Source organism: Octopus sinensis, linkage group LG1 (assembly GCF_006345805.1).
Source record: "Octopus sinensis linkage group LG1, ASM634580v1, whole genome shotgun sequence".
In the NCBI taxonomy this organism is placed as follows: Eukaryota; Metazoa; Mollusca; class Cephalopoda; order Octopoda; family Octopodidae; genus Octopus; species Octopus sinensis.
The window spans coordinates 47,303,640-47,326,139 of NC_042997.1; the positions used below are offsets into that span (position 1 = coordinate 47,303,640).

Here is a 22,500-nt window from a genome sequence, read left to right on the forward strand (position 1 = left end):
TTTATTTGTATTAAAAAAAACATACAAATTTCCACACGAAAGCACGTGATCTCTTCCCTTGGCATGTAGCTTCAACCGTGTTTTTCTGACGTGAATTTTCTACCCGGGTATCGGTTAACCGAATTATCCATACTAGGATAATTTATTCAACTACTTAAATATATATATATATATATATATATATTATTTATTTATACACACACACACACACATACACACACACACACACACACACACACACCACACACACACACACACATATATATATATATATATATCTATATATATATATATATATATAAATATATGCATGCATAAATATAAAGATACATACGCATGTGCGTGTGTGCGAGAAAAATTGAGAGAAAGAGGGAGAGAGATAAAGAAAGATAATAAAACTGAGAGAGATGAGAATATGTGTATAGACACAGTACAATTATGATTGTGCCTTTACATGCAGATTTGTGTTGTAAAAGTGAACAATAATAATAATAATAATAATATTGAATTAAATGAAATAGTTTGTCTGTTACGAAATATAACTCAGTGAAGTAACATATAATGCCAGAAGAGTATTATACTAATCACACTATCTCGAATTGCGACGCCAGATATACGAAATCATGTCTAACATAATGGTCAATATTCATATTCAAAATGATTAATATTCATTGTGATTGTGGAGGTCAAGACACATTGATAAGAAAGTGAAGTTCTGCATGCTTTAATGTCGCATCATTTCATTAGCAATTTAACTGAATTACCATCATGTAGATGCTTAGAATAAATACTTATCTCCTATAACATCGACCGATGTTTGCAAATCTTTCTCTGACAATTTAATATATTTTGTCGAGTAAAAAGTAGAATTTATTGTCGAGTAAAAGTACCATTATTTGTTACGTACTGCTATCGTATTTAATCCAAAGCAATTTTAAATTGCTTTAGTTTATGTTCACTTTTATCAACTATCTTTATTGATATTTCTTTTATGGTTTCTTTAAATGGGAATTTCATATATTGAATTCAAATAAATTTATGAAACAACATGTATTTATAGTTGTTTCTTTTTTCTCTAAGATTTGTAATAAATTGCCATTCGTAAATTATTCATAGGTAGTTTTTCTTTATGATTAGTGTATCTGAAACTGATGCATTATTACTGATGGCAATACCAAATTAACATTTTACAAATTTTCCAGTTTAAAACTATTTCTTTGATTTTTTTATGGGCCTATCACTCATCAAATTTAGTTGAATCTACTTCCAAGATCTTTGCACAATTACATTGTCTTCCAATTTTAAAATTCAATTATCTAATGCAAAGTTTCTTTGTAGAAAAACAAAGAAATAGAATGAATTATTTAGGCGGCAGATCCGGAGATTTTCCTCAAAGATATGTCAGTTGATGAAATATGTATTATGTACTTGCGTCTGAAACAGTTTATACAAACTGCTTTATCGTAAATTTATAAAAAATATTGCTGCTTTCAGTGTAGTTTGGAACTATGTTGAAACTATCTATTTGTTTAGGAATAATAAACAAGCGGTATTGAAACTGATAGAAAAAGAGTGTTGATGTAACTGGCAGAAATCTTTCAATATTTAAGACGAAGCTAATTGACTGAAAACTAATTATCATATTTAGAATAAATCTTCTCACATATTATGATATTAACGAATATTTTTCATATTTAAATTTCATAATTAACCTTCATCATCTCACTTTGAAATTTCTATGTATTCCTAACATTTCTATGAAAGATAATGAATGATTAATTATAAATTGATTTAGCTATAAATTTTAGATATTTATATCATTATTTTAAATTTTTGCTGCGCAATAAATGAGGAAAATAATTACTTCATAAAAACTTTTCCTTGTGAATGTAACACTCTCATGAGTTATTCGCTACGAACTTTGGAAAAAATACTTGCACAATTTCTCATATTATGGGAAACCGATTTATATGTTGCTAGCAGATTTATTAAAACTAAAACTTGTCGTATAATTGCACACGTACACACAGAAACACACACACACAAGCACATATGCACACACACACACACACACACACTCACAGCGAGAGAGAAATGTTTGGGAGGAACAGACAGACAAGCACACATATATAAACACACATATATAGACATATATAGACAGACAGATACCTAGCTAGCTAGCTAGCTAGATAGATAGATAGATAGATAGATAGATAGATAGATAGATAGATAGATAGATAGATAGATAGATAGATAGATAGATAGATAGATAGATAGATAGATAGGTAGATAGATAGATAGATAGATAGATAGATAGATAGATAGATAGATAGATAGAGAGATAGATAGATAAATAGTAGAAGTTTAGGACATCACTATACTTGGTTCCGTCTTTTACGGTCATAACTCCGTGTGATTGTGATGATAAAACGATTTCATTAGAATATAAGACTTTACATAGAAAAAAAAGACAGGAAGCATTCTAATGTGATACATATGCTTCATTGGATACTAATAATGAAATATGGACAAAATATAATATAATTTAATTAATAAAATTTGGAATAAATACTTATAACTTTAGATTATTGGGGCATATGGAAGTTATATAATTGTGTTAGCATTATAACAACGCTCATGCGGAAGCACACACCACATACCCATGCACACTCAGATATATGTGCATTAATATACGAATATATGTATGTGTATATTCACACATATACACACATATATACTGTATATATATATTTATATACATATACACACATATATATATGTATATATATATATATATATATATGAGGCACCAAAGTGTACACACGCCACTACATGTATTTTAAAAAGAATATAAAAAGGGAGAAGATAAAACAAGGGCGGTTCATTCGGAGCTTTCTTTCGTCAGTCTAGTTCCAGATTAGATTTGCAGTTTCGGCTGGTTGTACTCGAGACTACTCCAATCTGGCCAACTCTTTTTTCTTGCGCCCCGCCTCTGTCACATTTCCTGGCTTTCCCTTCATTCTCACCTTCCCTCTTCTTTCAGTTCACTCTGTCCCTTTTCTCTTTTTCTCGCCCCTCTCTAATTCTTCTAGCCCTCTACCTCTACCTCTCTCCTCTCCTTCCACGTGACTGGGTTTCTGCCAAGCCTGACTTTTCTTCCTTGGTTCGACTACTATCCGTGCAACATTTATATTCCTTCCCATGCCCCTCATCTATTATGTCCCTGTCGTAAAGCTTCACTTCCACACACGCCAGCTTAATTTAATTCGTCCTTAGTCGAAAGACACCTGTTGTTAATATCCTGCTGTTTGCATTTGTATAGGTGTACCATTTCTCCGTTTTTTGTGTCCTTGTTTTCGTATACATTCGCTGCTTTCTTCCAAGGAATCTAGTGCTCTTAGCTTAGATTTTCCTTGGGGCTAGCCAGCTGTCTCGAGTATAACCAGCCGAAACTGAAAATCTAATCTGGAATTCAACTGACGAAAGAAAACTCCGAATGACACATCCTTGTTTTTTCTTGTCCCTTTTTTGTATCATCTAACTGTCTGGATGTTTTGCGTTCTTGTCCTATTTTTTTAAGTGATTTAGGGCGCTAGTCAGCACCGGCGTTGCTAGAAATGAATGTCAAAACAACTCTTAACCATTTGAGAGCCCTTATCTAGCCACTGACAAGGGAGACAAGCTCCGTACGGCAAGCGGGATGGAGTCATATCATCGATGATTTCAGATCTGATTAATCTTCGTCAGTGACCCGTTACTCTGTCGCTGAGGGTTCAAAACGTAATTCACCTTGTCAGTCTTATGAAGAACTCCGTAGGAAACATTGACTGATTCCGAAAATAGTGAAGGGAGAATTATAAATTATGAAGGTGCCTAATCGCAATTTACAACCGAAAGGCACCAGTATAGACGTCACTAAAGTAACCGAGGTTGCTAGTCACCACCAGCATTGCTAGAAATAAGAGTCAAATCAACACTTAGCCACCTTATATCATTTATCTAAAGACTGACAAGGGAGACAATCTCCCTACGATATATGTTTGCGTGTATGTATATATTAGACGCATGTATTTATGTATGTAAGTAGGCATGTATAAGAACACCCAAACGTACAACGAAACTGACTCTAGACCAAGTTATATACAACACAGATGCAAAATAAAAGAGATATCACTACACGAAAATTAAACTTACGCTTACACACACGTTCACTTAGTTGAATTTGGAAGCACTCCGTCGGTTACGACGACTAGGGTTCCGGTTGATCCGATCAACGGAACAGCCTGCTCGTGAAATTAACGTGTAAGTGGCTGAGCACTCCACAGACACGTGTACCCTTAACGCAGTTCCCGGGGATATTCAGCGTGACACAGAGAGTGACAAGGCCGGCCCTTTGAAATACAGGTACAACAGAAACAGGAAGTAAGAGTGAGAGAAAGTTGTGGTGAAAGAATACAGCAGGGATCACCACCATCCCCTGCTAGAGCCTCGTGGAGCTTTTTAGGTGTTTTCGCTCAATATACACTCACAACGCCCGGTCTGTGAATCGAAACCGCGATCCTACGACCGCGAGTCCGCTGCCCTAACCACTGGGCCATTGCGCCTCCACTTACTAAGTTGAATATATGCTGTTAAACACAAGGGACTATTTCATGCATTCTGAGCATGTATTCATACCTGGACAATTCACAGCAAGTTATCATTTCTCACTGATAATATGAGCGCGTTCGGGCCTTGTGCCTAGACTAGAAAGGAATATGAATGCGTTCCTATTCATTGTAACAACTGGAACAGAAAGAGCTCTTTTCAGTGCTCTTCCATATCAAATGAATAAATAGATCCACTGTGTTTCTATTGGATTTCTATCATTTTATTACGATAGACTTTCTATTAATTATCCCCTGTGTTGTTTACAGTTTGCTTCACTTAATGCTAGGTATAATTTTCTTTGGTTTGTTTCAGTCATTAGACTGCGGCGATACTGGGGCACCGCCTTGAAGAACTTTTAGTCCAATGAATCGACTTCTAGTACTTTTCATTTAAAGCCAGGTAGCTTTCCCGAATCGCTAACTTACGAGGACGTAAAGTCACCAAAGGCGGTTGTCAAGCGATGGTGGGGGACAAACACAAACACAACGATACATACAGGTGAGTGCGCACACGTACACACGCACACACACACACACACACACACACACACACACACACACACACATACACACACAAACACCCTCGCGCGCGCGGGGCTGCGAATGAGCCGTCCCTGTTTTCTCTTGTCCGTCCTTTTGCTGTTTTTCCTATCTCTCTTTCTAACGTCTGTCTGTCTGTCCGGATTTTTATTGTCGTCTGTTGCGTTCTTCTACCATATTTTTCTTTCAACGTCCTTTAGTTCATTCTTCCTCTGTTTAATAATACTTATTACGTAACATAGGCTACAGACCCCATATTTATCAAAGACCCATATTATCAAAGAAATTATTATTATCATCAGCATTCTTCTTCTGAACGTCTTCTTCTTCTTCTTCTTCTTCTTCTTCTTCTTCTTCTTCTTCTTCTTCTTCTCCTTCTCCTCCCCTCCTCCTTTTCTTCTTTTCTCCCCCTCCTCCATCATCTAGAAGTTCAAATTAGTGTTATGACTAGAGTGCCGTATCTTTGATTTTGGCAGAAAGTATTGTTTTAGAGAATGTCTGAGACTACACAAGATAATTAGAAGATTGTTTCAAAAGTAATTTGATTATAAGATGATAGTGTGATCTTAAGATGGTAGCAAAAGGTATTAGCTATTGTGTACTTTTAAAATTAATTTTGAAAATATTTACAGTTTAAAATGCTTTTAGGATTGTTTTTATTCTGCGAGTTGGCACACACGTTAGCACGCCAGCAAAATGCTTAGCGGCTTTTCGTCCGTCGCTACGTCTCCTGTGTTCAAATTCCGCCGAGGTCAACGTTGACTTTCATAATTTCAGGGTCGATAAGTTAAGTACCAATGAAACACTGGGGTCGACGTAATCGACTAGCACTTCCCTCAAATGTTCATGCCTTATGCCTTTAATAGAGATGTTATTATTATAATTATTATCATTGTTATTGTTATTGTTGTTGTTGTTGTTATTATAATTATTATTATTATTATTATTATTATTATGACATCAATGTGACACTAGGGTAAAATATACGAAGACCAGTATACCCGTCAGGACTACTGGTCTGATAAGGTACATGCATCATAAATATGTGTGCGACATAGTGATCTCTTATGAAAATAAACAGTGCATGACCTTGCAAGTGGGGCCCAGTTAAAAATTTTTTCAGATTGAGTCGCCCATCCCGCTCAAAAGGACCCTGTACAATAGTTGTTTAAAGATGTTGAACGAAACACCCATGTTTCCATTGGTGAATTATTCAAACCCCAAAGAATCTCTCTCAACACATGACAATGATGCCCTCTCGCTATCTCTGCTCGTGATCAGAGATACAGATAATGTCAGTCACTAAGGGACATGCTCAGCTGGTTAAGGTCCAACAACTGACGAGCAAATCTGTGGTATTGAGCAGAATATTTGCTGTAGCCTATCTTTTATACCAAGACAAAACATGTACACGTTAACACTTCCAATCAGTTGAGATCAGAAGCCATAAGAGCCAGTGCCTGGTACTGCATCAGAGCATTTACCCTGGTGCTGCATCAGGACATTGTTATCATTATCTCTTTGTTAGCGGTTTTGTTGGAACACTTGGAGTCTTCCATACGTTGCGGGCTTACTACATGCAGTCGACGGTATCATGCTATTCGTTCTTTTCAGCCATCTAATATTTCCCTGATTATTCTGGTCGTGCCAAGGAGGCAAACATTTTGTAACAGTTCTACTGGGCACTCAATTCCAATTTCCTTTATATTCTTCATTATGCCTTCTGATACTGTTCTCAAGCACCCAAAAGATAATTGGCACTCTCTTCACATTCTTCATTTTCCATAGCCGGGCTATTTTGTACTTAAGAGGACTGTATCTATCTATATTTTCGTCTTCCTTCTCGACTCTTCGTGGGTCAAAGGGGCCTGAAGCGTCAACTATATAGCATATGTGGTGCACTTTGTCCACCACCACTAGATCCGGTCTGTTATACTATAGCGCCTGATCTGTTTGGATTCGGAAATCCCAGAGGATTTTGCTAGTCTCCAACTCTGCCACTTTCTGCAGTTTGTGCTCGTACCATGTCTTGCCTCTCTCTAGCCCCCACTTTTCTCACAGTTTCCAATGTAGCACCTCTCTATCTGGTCGTGTTGCCACAACTTGTAGTGGTTTTCGGCAAGCCTAGGGCATTCGTTCGTGATATGGGCATTATCATCATCATCATCATTATTATTATTATTATTATTATTATTATTATTATTATTATTATAATTATTATAATTATTATTATTATTATTATTATTATTATTATCATCATCATTGTAACTAAGGCGGTGAGTTGGCAGAATCGTTAGCACGCTGGACAAAATGCTTAGCGGCATTTCCTCCGATCTTACATTCTGAGTTCAAATTCCGCTGAGGTCGATGTAATTGACTTACCTCCTCCCCCAAAGTTGCTGGATTTAAGCCAAACTTTTGAAACCATTATTATTATTGTTGTTGTTGTTGTTGTTATCATTATCAACAGGTACATCGTCATTCATAGTTATATCAATCTATGGAATTCGCTGCTGAGAACTTTCAGAATGTAGGTTTCGCGAAATGATTCAAGATAAAGATTTCTGTGTATTCCATATGCCTACTATCGCGACACATTATTTGGATGCTTCATAATCTGACCTGAATTTTAGTATAAAATCTTGTTATTTTTACTAACGAGATATTTAGGAATTATATAGTTGATCGATTAAATTGTCTATGTCCTCTCTTGAACAACATTTTCCTCGCGTCCAATTAAGATATCACAATTATAATGCTATTACTAATTTCAGTGGTATTATCGCAATCAAGTCATATAATCGTAAACATTTTAGATATGAAATAGTGTTTGAAACACTATGATTAGTGACTGCAGCACTTATTATCAACCTATCGATTTAGAATGCTTCAAAAATATAATTAATGCAATTATAATGGAACATAATCAATTCCTTGCAGCCAGTATAATAAAGAACTAAGAAACTGAATGAAGATAATTGAAGATCAAAATTAAAAACACTGTTGCGTTTCTTTCCTTTTTACCTAAATTCTTCTCTCTATCGGTAAAAATATAAGCAAAACACATTACACGCAAGTTTCGACATATATTCACTTATATATAGGAAATTATATGTAAAATGACAAGGAAGAAATGTTAAGAATTATGTCTGCATTTTAAAGAATTTCGTTTAGGAACTATGTGGCTCCGTGTTTGATACCGCTCCGTGTCTCACGTGAGATTATTGCTTTTGCTATTACTGTGAGTCAAATAATAGTTTCCGAAAAGAATGTATGCTAAGTAGCTGAGGTATGCTTTGTAGCTGACTATATAAGAAGTTTGCATCGCAAACAAGGTGTCTCACGCTTGATCACTTATGTGGCCTCTTATGATAAATGTCATTTCCTAAAGTCACGTGTAGTCTCATTTCATCCCAGCGAAATGACGTTGATGGAAATAGCACAGAAAACAATCTGGCGGCTAGTAATTGCATTGTTATGAAGTGTCATGCTGATTCTGTTTGTAAATTACATCAACAGTAAACGTTAATTTCAGTTGAACGAACGGCTGATTTCTCATCGTCCCACGGTGGGGATACCATCTTTATGTGTGTGTATATAAGTATATACAAGATCTTCATTTTTTTGTCGTTGTTGTCGTACAAATTCGCTAGCTTTCTTAGAAAGGGGCCTAATGCTCTTAGCTTAGACTTTTGATGGGGCAACCAGATAGAACCATTTCAAGTGTAACTGCCCGAAATAGTCGTGACATCTGGTATTTGACTAAAGAAAGAAGGCCACAGATGACCCGTCTTTTTTTGCCTGTCCTAATTGTTGTTTCTCTTGTCCACCTTTGTATCGTCTATCTGTCCGAATGTTTTTATTGTCCTCTATTGCGTTTTTGTTCTCTCTCTCTCTCTCTTTCTCTCTCTCTCTCTCTCTCTATATATATATATATATATATATGTGTGTGTGTATAATTGAGATTCAGATGAATTAGGTACTTAAGTTGAGGCACCCAAAATTAGTGTGGTATTATCCGTACAATTTCAAAATAAGGTGAATAAAAAGAAAATAAGCAACAGGATATACATAGGTGAACGAGTACGACATCCTGTTGCTTATTTTGATTTTATATGTATATATATATATATATATATATATATATATATAAGAACATACGCACACACACACGTGTATATACGCGCATACCAGCACACGTCTATATAAGCACACACACACACAAACACGCGCACAAAGAAGATCATACATACGTCTATATATTTAACCACCTCTTGTGCATGTGCGTATATAGACGTGTGTATGAACCTTTTTGGTGCGCGCGTGTGTGTGCGAGATTGTATATATATTTTTGGGCGAATAATGTGGTGAGAATGTGTATGTTTCAAGTGAGGATGGATGAGTGTTTACTTATAGGCGCATATATGTGAGTGTGCGGGCGCACATGTGTAGGTATGGACATGCGCGCATACGCGAATACAATGAACTTTTTAACACCCTACTTTTACTCCCCCTCACTTAGAGGTCATTCAAATAGCTATTTTGTCTTGATGACGGTCAATCACACAGTAATTTCCCTTTGTTTAACGGTAATTTTTCATAGCCTTTTTTCCGATAACTGGATAACTGAAGAGATGGCGGCGTGGATCTCCACCCCTAAATCCGAAACTTGGAGTTTTATTATGGCTACCGAATAATTGTCACATATTACATTTACAGGTGTATATATATATATATATGATTGATTGATTGATTGATTGATTCTAGTTTCAGCTTATGAGCTGTGGCCATGCTGGGGCACCGCCATTTGGTGTTGCTACTTGGTTTCACTTCATGGAGGCTTTCTAGCAACTGCTATTTGGTGCATGAGAGAGTTCGATGCAGCTGCCCTCATCTGCCCCTCCTGCCATGAAGTTGGTTCATCTGGGACACCTGACAGGAAGAGATCCAGCTTCATTTTAAAGACATTTGTATCCACCCCATGCAGGTCTCTCAGGTTCTTCGGGAGGATATTGAAGAGCTGTGGGCCTCGGAAGCCCAGGCTATCACAGAATCTTGTCCTACATCTTGATGGCAGGTTTGGAGTCCTAGGCACCACGCAGTGGCGCCCAGTTCTGGCATTTGCGTAACTCTCGATGCCAAAGTTCAGGACACTTCCCTCCAGGATCTTCCAGATGTATATTATGGCATATCTTTCCCGCCTACGCTCCAGGGAATATAATTTTAATCTCTTGAGTCTTTCCCAGTAGCTTACATTCTGCATAGAGGCTATCTTCTTTGTGTAGCTTCGTTGGATCGCCTCAAGTTCTGTGATCAACTTGACACTGGATGGTGACCATAGCTGAGAGCAATAGTCAAAGTGGCTTAGGACAAGTGTCTTCCAGAGGACCATCATGGTTTCTTGTTCTCTTGTTCTAAAGGTTCTAAGAATCCATCCAGCCAGCCGTCTACATTTCATTGTCAGTTTAGCAACATGTACATGAAAGGTCGCGTCATCACTCATGTGAATACCCAGGTCACGCACTGATTGTGCCTCTGGGATTGCAATCCCTCCGGTCCAGTGTATTCATTGGGTATTGCATTCAGTTTTGCATGCTGATAGTATAAAGCCTGAAACTTTCCAGCATTGAACTGCATGCTATTCTTTTCAGCCCACTTGTATATTTCGTCCAGCTCACATTGCAGGTGTTTAGTGTCCTCAGGGTTCTGTATTGCCTGTGAAACTTTTGTATCATCTGCATAACTTGTGATCGTGGCTCTCTGCGTGGCTGAGGGCATGTCTGAGAGGGCCATTATGAACAGTAGTGGTCCCAGAACAGTGCCCTGCGGAACACCGCTCACTATATATATATATATATATATATATATGTATATATATATATATATATATATATATATATATAATATATATATATATATATATATATATATATGTATATATATATACATACATGTATGTATGTATAATATATATTTTCATACACCTATGCATTAGTGTGTGTGTGTGTGTATTTGTATGTATGAATGTATTTGATTATGTATATAATATATGCTTTTGTATGTTTGTGAGGCTCTGTTGGTATCAGCAACATACGCTTTACCAATTAATTTGACGTCTTTTGAGAGTAGCACCTCCGTGGTTCTTATGACAAGTTTTGCATTTAGTTATTAATGACTCCTCATATATCATTGCATTTCGATCTAATTATAGTTGTCACAGCTTTTAATATATTAAACCATTTTGAAACTGCTATCTGTATCAAATTTCGCAGAATTATATATATTTGCTACAATCTTTATTTGATTCACTCGATTAGGCAACTAACTTAGATATGGATGAGGTGATTAAATATATAATTTTCTAATTAATACATAACCTCTTTCAGTAAATTTTCATTTATGAAGTTTTCACTCCCAACATTTTATATCCTATATTTGTGCACTGCCATGATACTTTCGAACGTCATTTAAATTATGTGTACATTATTATCCTGAGAGGTTTTATCTTTCATTCTGTTTATCTTAGAATCGAATTAAAAAAAAACCAGATTATAGATTTATTAATGCACTCACGTATTTTGCTTGGGTTTACTTTGTAGCTTAAACTAATTTCTAATTCATAACATTTACGTTAATAGATCTTTTTTAAACTCTCTTGAAATTTTATACTCTTTCGTTGATCACTGGATAGTTAATTCCTTAAATTTTTCATTTTATATCGTTGCAACTGAAATTGCAGAAGGCAAAAACATGATAATATTATGGACCTCTTCATATTTCCTTTCTCTCCACATTTAGTATCGTGTGTAATTAAAATGAGTTAATACGTCTAATTATAATTTATGCATTAAAGTATGGAATTTATTCAATTTATATATTATGATAGGAAATTTGAGCAATTTGTCTGTAAAAGATATGTTGGTTTTAACAGTACTGATAAAAATTACGTACCTTTTATGTCATCAATAAAAACGGGATGTGCATTAACTATATGTAAGCAAAGGTGTAATCTACAAGTTGTATTAATTAAATAGGTTCCAGTACAAATTCGTGTACAAAGTGCAGAGTGAATCAAGAGCAATGTCAATGTTCATGACAAAACAAAGTTTCCTAATGAATCCAGTTCATTGCTATTTCTTCGGTAAAATTGTTGTATGATAGCATATCCATGGAGGCACTAAGATAATTAGTTGACGTTAGCATTTGGGTTTTGGAGTCTAATATTTTGGACATCATAGACTTCAACTTACCTATCTGTCAACTTGAAAAAACATCATTAATTTACTAGTATAACTCATAATCCATATATCACTGACTGATTGATCAATTAACTAAGTAATTAATCAGTTGATCATTAAAAAATATGAGCACAATAACCAATTGTGTAATAAATATACGCACATAAGCAGATTGCGGGCTATGGCAATGCGTTAGGTATAAGGAAAGTAAATTAACCTCCTCTGTAACATTGTTTTCTCCTATATACCTAATTACATATAATTATTTGTTGAAATTTAAAATGTTTCATTAACCAATAAAATTGTTCTTAGGTGTACAACTGCCTGCTTTGGCTATCATTGGACAAGTTACTTCAAAAGCTAAAAGCGTATAGTTCTTTCGAATGAGGAACTGAAATCGAAATGTGAATTCTGTTCACGGCTTTTGGTATGCAGGGTGTTTCTAGCTAAAGAATATTGATAAAATAAATATTCACAATTATGATAAACGACTGGATATCAGAAATCTAAGAGACGATTCGCTCCAATATTTCAAACAAGTTACAAAATCACAAAGCTTAATTGTCTCAATTTCCTATGGAGACAAACCAATTTACTAGCTCTTAGTTTATTAGTGGATATCAACTTTGCAGAGACCAGTCAAGCCGTATCTAATTTATATGATCAGCTGGCGTATCAGTAAAATGTATACCAGTATAAATTGTTTAATAATCGGAGTAATGATGGTGTAAACTAATTGAAGCACGAGATTCTATAGATTACAGTAATCGACGGCTATTGACATTTCTGATTTTAATTTCCTAAGAATTAACAAATGAGACTATGTAAAACCGACCAACGTTAGACCTGGTGATCAATACACACTCACTCAACATACGTTATTAATAATTCACAAACGCTGCATATATATATATATATATATATATATATACACACACACACACATATATATATACAGAGATGAAAATAAATATTAGGTAGGTATAAGTATAGTATCAAGAAGTTAGCCTCACTAGTATGTGCTTTCAGGTTCGGTAACACTGCACAATCTTTTGGTGAGTTTCTTTTCACTATACATTTGGAAGGACAAATGCGAATTTTTCAGTTTTAAGTGTGTGTATCTGTATGAGTTTCTATGCATGTATGAGTCTTCTTATATAAACATTTGTGTGAATAAGTTTTACCCAAGTATATCGGTTTCAGTGTAAATATACTGTAGGTGGTGTAATGTATACAGTAGGTGGTGTAAATAGACTGTAGGTGGTGTAAAGATACAGTAGGCAGAATTATTTAATTTAATGGTAGCCTCTCAAGTCTGGGAAATACGATTCTACAATTTCTTGCTCAACAGCCTTTACAATCTGTTTATAGTGATTAACTGTTTGTGCTGTATGTAAACTTACACCCAACATCAAATTGACATTGCCTATACGGGTGTACGGTGTGTCACAAGTCAGATACCAATGTGAGAGCAAACCAACGCTACATGAAGTGTTTTGCTCAAAAACACAACGCGGCACTGGTCCTGGAATTGAAACCACGATCTCGCGATAGTGAGTGCATCACCGTGATCACTAAGCTACACACCCACAAATCGCCGAACATGTGCTTTCAGGGGAAAAATCATTTCTCATGTCTCTCCACCCTAAGTTAAAAGTGTACGTTTTTGTCTCATGCCATCATAAATACAGTGAAAAGATTACGATATATAACAACTTTTATGCCCCAGTAAACGTATGTTCTAATAAGTTTTCAAGGTGATCATTACTTCTAAGTACAATTTAGAAGAACGAATCTGTGCAGAAACACATTGTATTTACACACACACACACAGAGGGTACATATGGTATTTGAGGACAGATTTATGGCTTTAAAAAAAGCTTATATAATAACAGAAAATGTATTTTTATAAAAATAACATAAATACAAAACTAAAGTATCAATTTAATAATTTCATTCAATAAAACCACCGTAAGCATCAGTAACTACCTCTATGCGGTGTCGAAATCGTTTACAAGCCCAGATTTAATGGTCGGTGTTCTTATCGGACATCATTCGAACTATGGCAACATCTTTTTCAACGATGCTTCATACATAGTATGAGAATTAGGAGGAGAATAACAAAGCCAAATGTTGGGGGTAATTTGATCATGCAAATTGTCGGCCATCCCTTCTTCTGTGATTTGAGCCTTATCTGATGGTGCAGAATCTTTTTGAAAGGCATAAGGCGTTCCATTGCATACACTGTTGATCCAAAGCTTAAGAACTTTATCCAGAACCTCAGTATAAGCAGCAGCATTCACCCTAAGGCCTTGTGTGGAAAAAAGTGAGGTGGCATCACATGTTCTTTATTGCTTACAACACCCAAAACTATGACACATGCAGGAAATGTTGTGTATTACTGCTGGAACCTCAGAATGGTCAGCACATAGCCATCTGCCATTTCTTCAGTTAGTTTTCTGGTCTTGGTCAAATTTTTTGCCATCCGAGAAAAAAACCAAAACACACCATCTTCTGATGGACTTCCAAGTTTTGTTCAAAAGTCTTTTGGATCTGATTAAACGGTTTTCTTTTCTTTTGTTTTTTCATCACGTAAGATTTGTATCTGATGTCTTTATGCACAAGGTGTGTGTTTGTGTATATTTGAGTAGTCTCTATAGAAAAGTTGAGTCAGTTGTGAATCTTGTTTCCAACTAATCGTCCTAACCATATTGGGAGTAAAAAGTATATCACAAGACTCGTGCCCCCTTATATATATATATTTATATATATATATATATATATATACACATATATATATATATATAAATACACACACACACACACACACACACATATATATATATATAATATATATATATATATATATATAATATTATATCATTTCATATTGTATTAAGTCATAATATATTATATCATATTACGTTGTATTTTTATAGTATTATGGAAAAATCCTTCAATAGTATTGTAAATCATTTTCGGTTCAGAAACAATATTCTCTCATGGCCGACTTTGCTTTTCAGGTTCGATGAATACAACCATTTATACACTGAGTTGATTTAGTTGATTATACACCTCACTATGTGCTACTAGCGATGTATTAAATAAGAGAACGTTACACAAATTCATACTGAAGTCAAATTTTCGCAAACTTTAGTACAAAGAACGGTTACTAAAGTACAGTTCCGCCGCGAGTAAGATCGTTGTGCTTGTCTCCAGACAAAGTAGAATTATGATTGATCGAGTAATTAGATTTATATTTATTAATGTTTACTACTGAATAACTTTATAATTTAAGTACGAAAATATGAAAGCAAGTTCCCACAGGGTTCGATATTAAATATTACTGGGCAAGCTATTCAACACTTTAACGACCCGACCACTTCACCACATTTATAAAATGGGAAATTTAGGATAAAACATTTCACTGCTGGGTGGATACTTCTCCGTGCATGACGCATTTTTTTAGCAGGGCTACTAACGCAATAACTTGATGTTAAAGAGGCAGGCAGTCTCGGAGCCTTTACACTACGTTTTAACATTTGAAGAAACTGGAATAAAGTATTTGGCTCGTCAGCGCACAAATATATCTAACCTCCTCGTTTTGAATTAATAATATTATATTAAAGCAATGCATCGCAATTACTTCGTTGGATATCGTTAATAAAGACAGACTGCGTGTATTACATCCCAACTTCAAATAAAATCATTATTACTAGCTCGGAGAAAAAAATTGTATCCACATTGCAAAATGAGATATTTATTTATTATACTAGGTTATCTAAAATATATATTTATATATCTATATAAATATTGTTTCAATGACGCCATTAAGTCATACATTATTGATAGTAGCCTATAAACATTTAACAGATTACGAGAATTATTTATTTAGTATGTCATAAATGAAAATAATTTGGCTTGTGTGCATGTTTGTGGATTCGATTGCTTGTGATTGAGAGGAGTTATGGCATTGGGTAAGGATCTTGAAGTTGCTCCCATCCATTTAGCCAGCAAAAGGAAGTAAGATTAACATCCGTAAATGTTCAGTGGTATCATAAAAAATTCCAGAAATATATCGTTTCTCTTTTATAAAACCGGCATCCCGTTTCATAGTACTCATCACACAAAACATCGCCTACGCTGGAGTCAAGTATTACACAATGGAGTGAAGCGCTCTCGAAGAAAGGAAAACTCAGTAACGTCAGTGGGAAGACTGTGTGGGTGTGGGCAACCTTAGCAGACGTTGGACAACCATCAGTAGCTGAGACAAAATTATCCAGGCACAGATCGATAGTATTTCGAGACCGACGAATGTTTATATATCCATAAAAATGGTGAATTGGTCAAGTCATTAAAGAAGTCGTATAGATAGTAATGTTTCATCCGACTCTCTGTGCTCTGTGTTCGAATATAAATAAGATCAAATTTGAAATTGAAATGTTGACGTTCGTAAATACATTATCATTATCTAGCAATGTTTTAGTTGCAATCAGGTCGAAATACGCTTGTGGTAGTAAATATTTCATCTAATTCTATAGGAACAGCCATTGATGTTTATCTAAAACTCGGAGTAACATATTTTCACTGAGACTACGCTGCATGGTCTCTTCATTCCACGATACTCTGAGATGATGTAGACATCTGACGCAAGACACAATTCTGCACTTGTACGGCAATGTAGATTTCACGGATAGAGTGAGCTTACGTGCATGGTTGATCACTATAGACAAAACATCTCTGGGGTTATTCAGGAAGAAACTGCCGAACTTTCATCCGTCCTTTAACAACAGGAGAGTCTATAATTTATATACATGTGAGTTTGCAGGGATATATTATTCAGGCGGATTGAGTTTGCTTCCAAATTCCAGCTACCATAACAGCCCGTATTCGATGCCAGTGCCTACAATAAGTTGTTAAACATTGGTAAATATTCTCGTTGGGTAATTCCGAGTTCCCTACTCAGGGCTGCAAAGCTTCTGTAGAGTGTAAAATAACATTAATAATAAGGGGAATGGAGATTTGCACATCGATAATTCATTTTGCAGTTATTTACAACATATTATCATGACCTGCATGTTTTTCGACTGCAGAGACTGTACAATGTTGCAAATTCAATCTTGCAATATTTTCAGTGCAGCTTCATCAGGGTCTGTAGCTTAGGTCCGCTTCCTGTTAAACTGAATGAAGAAAGAGCTTGTTGTTTAGTGTTCAGTAGAAGGTAAGTGTGTTACTATTATCAGGAGTTTATCCCTGCCGTAGTTGTAGGGGGACGCATGGTCTTAAACAGGTCAAGGTTGTTTTTTCTTTGTTTTTTGCAGTGTTCTTAGTATTTCCTAATGGTTCTGTGTGCTGTCTGTTGCACTGAGTACATTGTCTACATAGAAGTATTTAGTTAGCTTTCATTCATTTTGGGGGTTTTGGTTACTCCTTTATTAGTATCGTGTATTGTGTAACGTTTTCATTTAAATTGTCCAAACGTCTATTTGCGTGCGTGAAGTCATTTTAGTGCTCGTTTCTGTCTTGTGTTTACTAATGGGTATTTTGAAGTGATAATTTGGTAGAGTTCCCCCACGCGTAAGCCACATCTCTTCCCACCTATCTTACTAAGTTTAACAGAACTAATTATTTCCCAATCAACTGAATAGATTTTGTTATTATCTTTAAGCGACGAAATTAGCCTACGTTGGCCAGTATTATTTATTTTTCCCTATTTTTAAATGAATTTAAATGATTAGTGATCATTTGTTTAACAAAAGTGGCCTTGCACGAATGCAAAACTATTCCCTATTCTCTGAGGTAATTTTACATCTGTAAACAACGTTTTTGGTTTTATATTTAGAATTTAATGGACAGGGACTAGTTTGGTTATTTCTGTTATTATTTGCGACATTGGCTTCGCTCGAAATTTTTTCTGAATTATTTTCCATATTTACCGACCTATTTCCGATGCTCTAAATGATTTCATTTTGGGAACTACAATTTTTAGGTTGTTCCATGTACTCTTTCTTATGTTACGAGGGAGTTTTTCAGAGTTGTTTCCCTTTGTTTGTCAATTCTATTATTATCACTCCTCTGAGGTCTAGTGCGATTAATTACGGTTTCATCGCTTCTGTTAATATTGTTGCTATTTGCTGTTAATCTATTATTTGTATTCTGCTTATTACTATCTTCCTGGAAGTTACTGATGTTACTTGCGTTGTGAGCGGTTATAAATTGTGCGAGATAATGGCTAATAGAGGAAACCAGTCGAAACTTATATTTATGAAAAATTTTGAGGTTTTTGTTGTTTCTAGGAAAGTGTCTTTTCGACGCCGTATAGAACAATTTAGGGAGGTTGGAATTATTTCCGTAGTATTAGGAATATTTTTGGTATAGTTGATTATAGGTGTAGTCAAGTTTTTAGCGATAGTACTCTTCTATTTTCATGGTTAGCTCGTTTATTATTGTATCCATTAGCAGTCAGAGTGCATGAGTTTCCGTGGTGGTTTGCACTCTTGCTAAGGTGCAGCGCATTAATGCTTCCATTGCTATTCTGGTTATTTAATTCTGTATGGGGTACAAACCTTTTAATCCCTACAGTTTTTTTGTCGTTAGGTGCTTCGTTTTTAAACTTACCACCTTTAGTTTTCCTCCCCCTTACTCCTTTAGAACACTGCAAAAAAAAACTTGACCTATTTAGACCATGCTCCACCTTCAACTACGGCAGGGTTGAACCTCAGGTCAAGTTCCTATTAATAGCAACACAATCTACTGAACACTAAACAACTCTTTCTTCATACTGTTTAATTCGAGGTGGACCCAAGGTACAGACCTCCCACGTGTAGGTACGGTAATATGCTGTAAATAACTGTAAAGTAAATTATCGATGTGTTAATCTCCATTCTTTTTATTATTTATGTTTTATATGTGTGTGCATGCGTGTGTGAGTGTGAGTGCCTGTGTGTGTTTCTATGTATGCATATATATGTATACATATTTCTGGATCAAATTAACATTTACCGCTGTACTAAAAATTCGGCGAATGGTTGAGATAGAATAAATGATGTGAAAATATCGACCGACTATTAGACAAAGCAAATAAATAAAAGTACTGATACGTGCGTTTCGCCATGTATCAAGAAACATCTTCAAAAGAGGAAAATGCAGTAGTAGTAGTAGAAGAACACATATTCATGATACATATTCTTGATATATAGAGTTATCGATAAACTAGACGGTGTAAAAGAGGGGAATTACTAATGGAGTGATGAATAAAGAGAAAGGCGGAAAAAAAAAACGTGAAGCTAAGAGTAAAATATATTACGGAAAATAGAATGGGAGAGAGAAAACGATAAAGGTAAAAAAAAGGGACAACGAAGGTCAATTGACAGTGCTTTGCGGTTAGTTTCGGATACTTGACTTTCAAGGGGATAGTCGTAAAACTAAGCATTGAGGAAGTTCTTAAAGAGAGACGAAAAGAAAGGAAATCGATTTAGAAAGAAAAAGAGAACTATGCTACATTTTCCAGTCGTCTTCATGTGAATCCCGCATAATGACACTCGCATATCAAGCTTCATTCGAGTTTATATCTTTTGCGTAAATGCTTTGGGTAATATTGGTATCAAATTTTGGTACTAGGCCTGCAATTTCAGGGGAGGAGGAGTAAGTCGATTACATCAACCCCGGTAATCAGCTGGTAATTAGCTTATCTCCTCCGAAGGATGAAAGGCAAAGGTGACCTCGCCGGATTTAAACTCATAACGTAAAGACAAACGAAACGCATGCTTACATGCACGTATGCAGATATATATATATATATATATATATATAACAATTTAGGAGTGACCCTAACAGGTCATTCGTCCACCAGAAAGAGCAGCCATAACTCACACATTTGTCTCTCCAGGTTTTTTACTGATGAAGTGTAACCTATGGTAGATTGGCTTAATTTAATTTAATTAAGCTAATTTAATCATTATGACACAGAAACGTTGCAACGTCTAAAAGATGAATTGGGGTAAATGTTTTTAAATTTTCACCTAATTTCTGAATTACTACTACTTGGCGGTGTGAGTTATGGCTGCTCTTTCTGGTGGACGAATGACCTGTTAGGGTCACTCCTAAATTGTTATATATATATTTAGTCGTTGACTATTTTCTCTTTTCCACCAGGCCGCTGGTAGCGATAAATTTCTATTGAATTTTTTGCTACCCTAAATTGACTAATTGATAATTTTCTGAATAATTCTGAGATTGAATCGGCAGTTTATATTTACTGCTGATAAGTTTGGCGCGAATACGTCAGTCTTGAAAATTTTAAGACTATATTCCGTAGGCATCGATACAGACGCCTCGTGTATATTTGTCTCTCCCAGGTTTTTTACTGATGAAGTGTAACCTATGGTAGATTGGCTTAATTTAATTTAATTAAGCTAATTTAATCATTAATGACACAGAAACGTTGCAACGTCTAAAAGATGAATTGGGGTAAATGTTTTTAAATTTTCACCTAATTTCTGAATTACTACTACTTGGCGGTGTGAGTTATGGCTGCTCTTTCTGGTGGACGAATGACCTGTTAGGGTCACTCCTAAATTGTTATATATATATTTAGTCGTTGACTATTTTCTCTTTTCCACCAGGCCGCTGGTAGCGATAAATTTCTATTGAATTTTTTGCTACCCTAAATTGACTAATATATATATATATATATATACATATATATATCTTTATATGCATGCATGTATGTGAGTATATATGTATGCGTGTGCATGTATATATGCCTGTATTTTGTGAAATTTATAGAGTCACTATACTTTTATTTTTATATAAAATGATATTTATATAAAATATATTTCACTCAAAATCTATATCATATCTGATTTCATTATACGAAAATACTGTATTTTGATATTGTATTTTGAAATTTTTGCATTGTTACACACACTTTTTGTTTTAGTTATTTATTTATTTATTTATTGATATTTCAACACAATATATTTTAATGTTTCCGAAATTATGAATAATGTGATTCTTCTGATTAACTGTCTTTGGAATAACTTTCCAATACTTCATATCTTCATATTTTCTTCGATTAACGAGCTACATATTATAACTTAATGTCTAATAATATATTTGATACATCATTGCTTTAGACTGTATTACAAATTATGAGACGTACGTTCTTATACACATATTTCTTTATAAGGCAAATTCATTCTATATATTTTATGTAGCCCTTCAGTATTATGGACAGGGCCAATTGAGAGACATCAGTAAATTTATTCTTTCTAATTTTGGCATATGGCCTGCAAACTGAAAGGAAAGGCGTCAAATCGACTATATCAGCCCCACCTTTTGTTTAGTACTATATTTAACCCACCTTGAAAGGATCAAAACCAAGTTGAACTCAACAGGATTTGATCTCAGAATGTAAAGAGTTGGAATAAATGACGCTACAGTGAATTCATATATGTATTTTAATACAATAACTTTATAAGAACCGTTTTAGTATTCTGTATTAAACTGATGTTTTATAGTTATGAGAAAACGGAAATCCTAGGGGGTTACAGTCCCCACCCCCAGGACAAAAGAGAATAAGATTGACAAGACTGTTATTGGTTTTCACTTCGGAAACGTACGTTTACATTGGATGGATGGAAACGTGATCAATATTACCAATATTCCTTTTCTCATATATCGGAATAATCGACTCAACGCTAAAGTCTGATAGATTATTGATTCCATTTTCATACGCAAGTGAAACAAAACATGTACAATAAACACATGTTAGAGTAGTTATTTAAAAATGAATAAGCAAAAGCTTTAGAAGCTATATTCTTAGCTGTGGATAGGATGTGGTATGTTGCCATGACATGTTGTTTGAGACACTTGAGTCCCGGTCAAACCGACGCCTGTTTGTGTGGTAAATAAATCACAATACTAGAGGGGATTAGAACTTCAACTTCGGATAAACTTCATAAAATTGAGATTCAACATATGGTGATGGAGACGGATTATGTTTTTAGTCAAAACAAATTTACGTTCATCTAGTCCACTAAAATTGACTGTGGGCGCCGTCAGACAAATTT

At 35.1% G+C, this 22,500-nt stretch overlaps 1 protein-coding gene across 3 annotated transcripts in view; it reads right to left on the reverse strand.

Moving 5' to 3' along the window:
• LOC115213528 overlaps nt 1-22,500 on the reverse strand; it is a 498,605-nt gene that overhangs the window by 92,204 nt on the left and 383,901 nt on the right. The window lies entirely within an intron of this gene.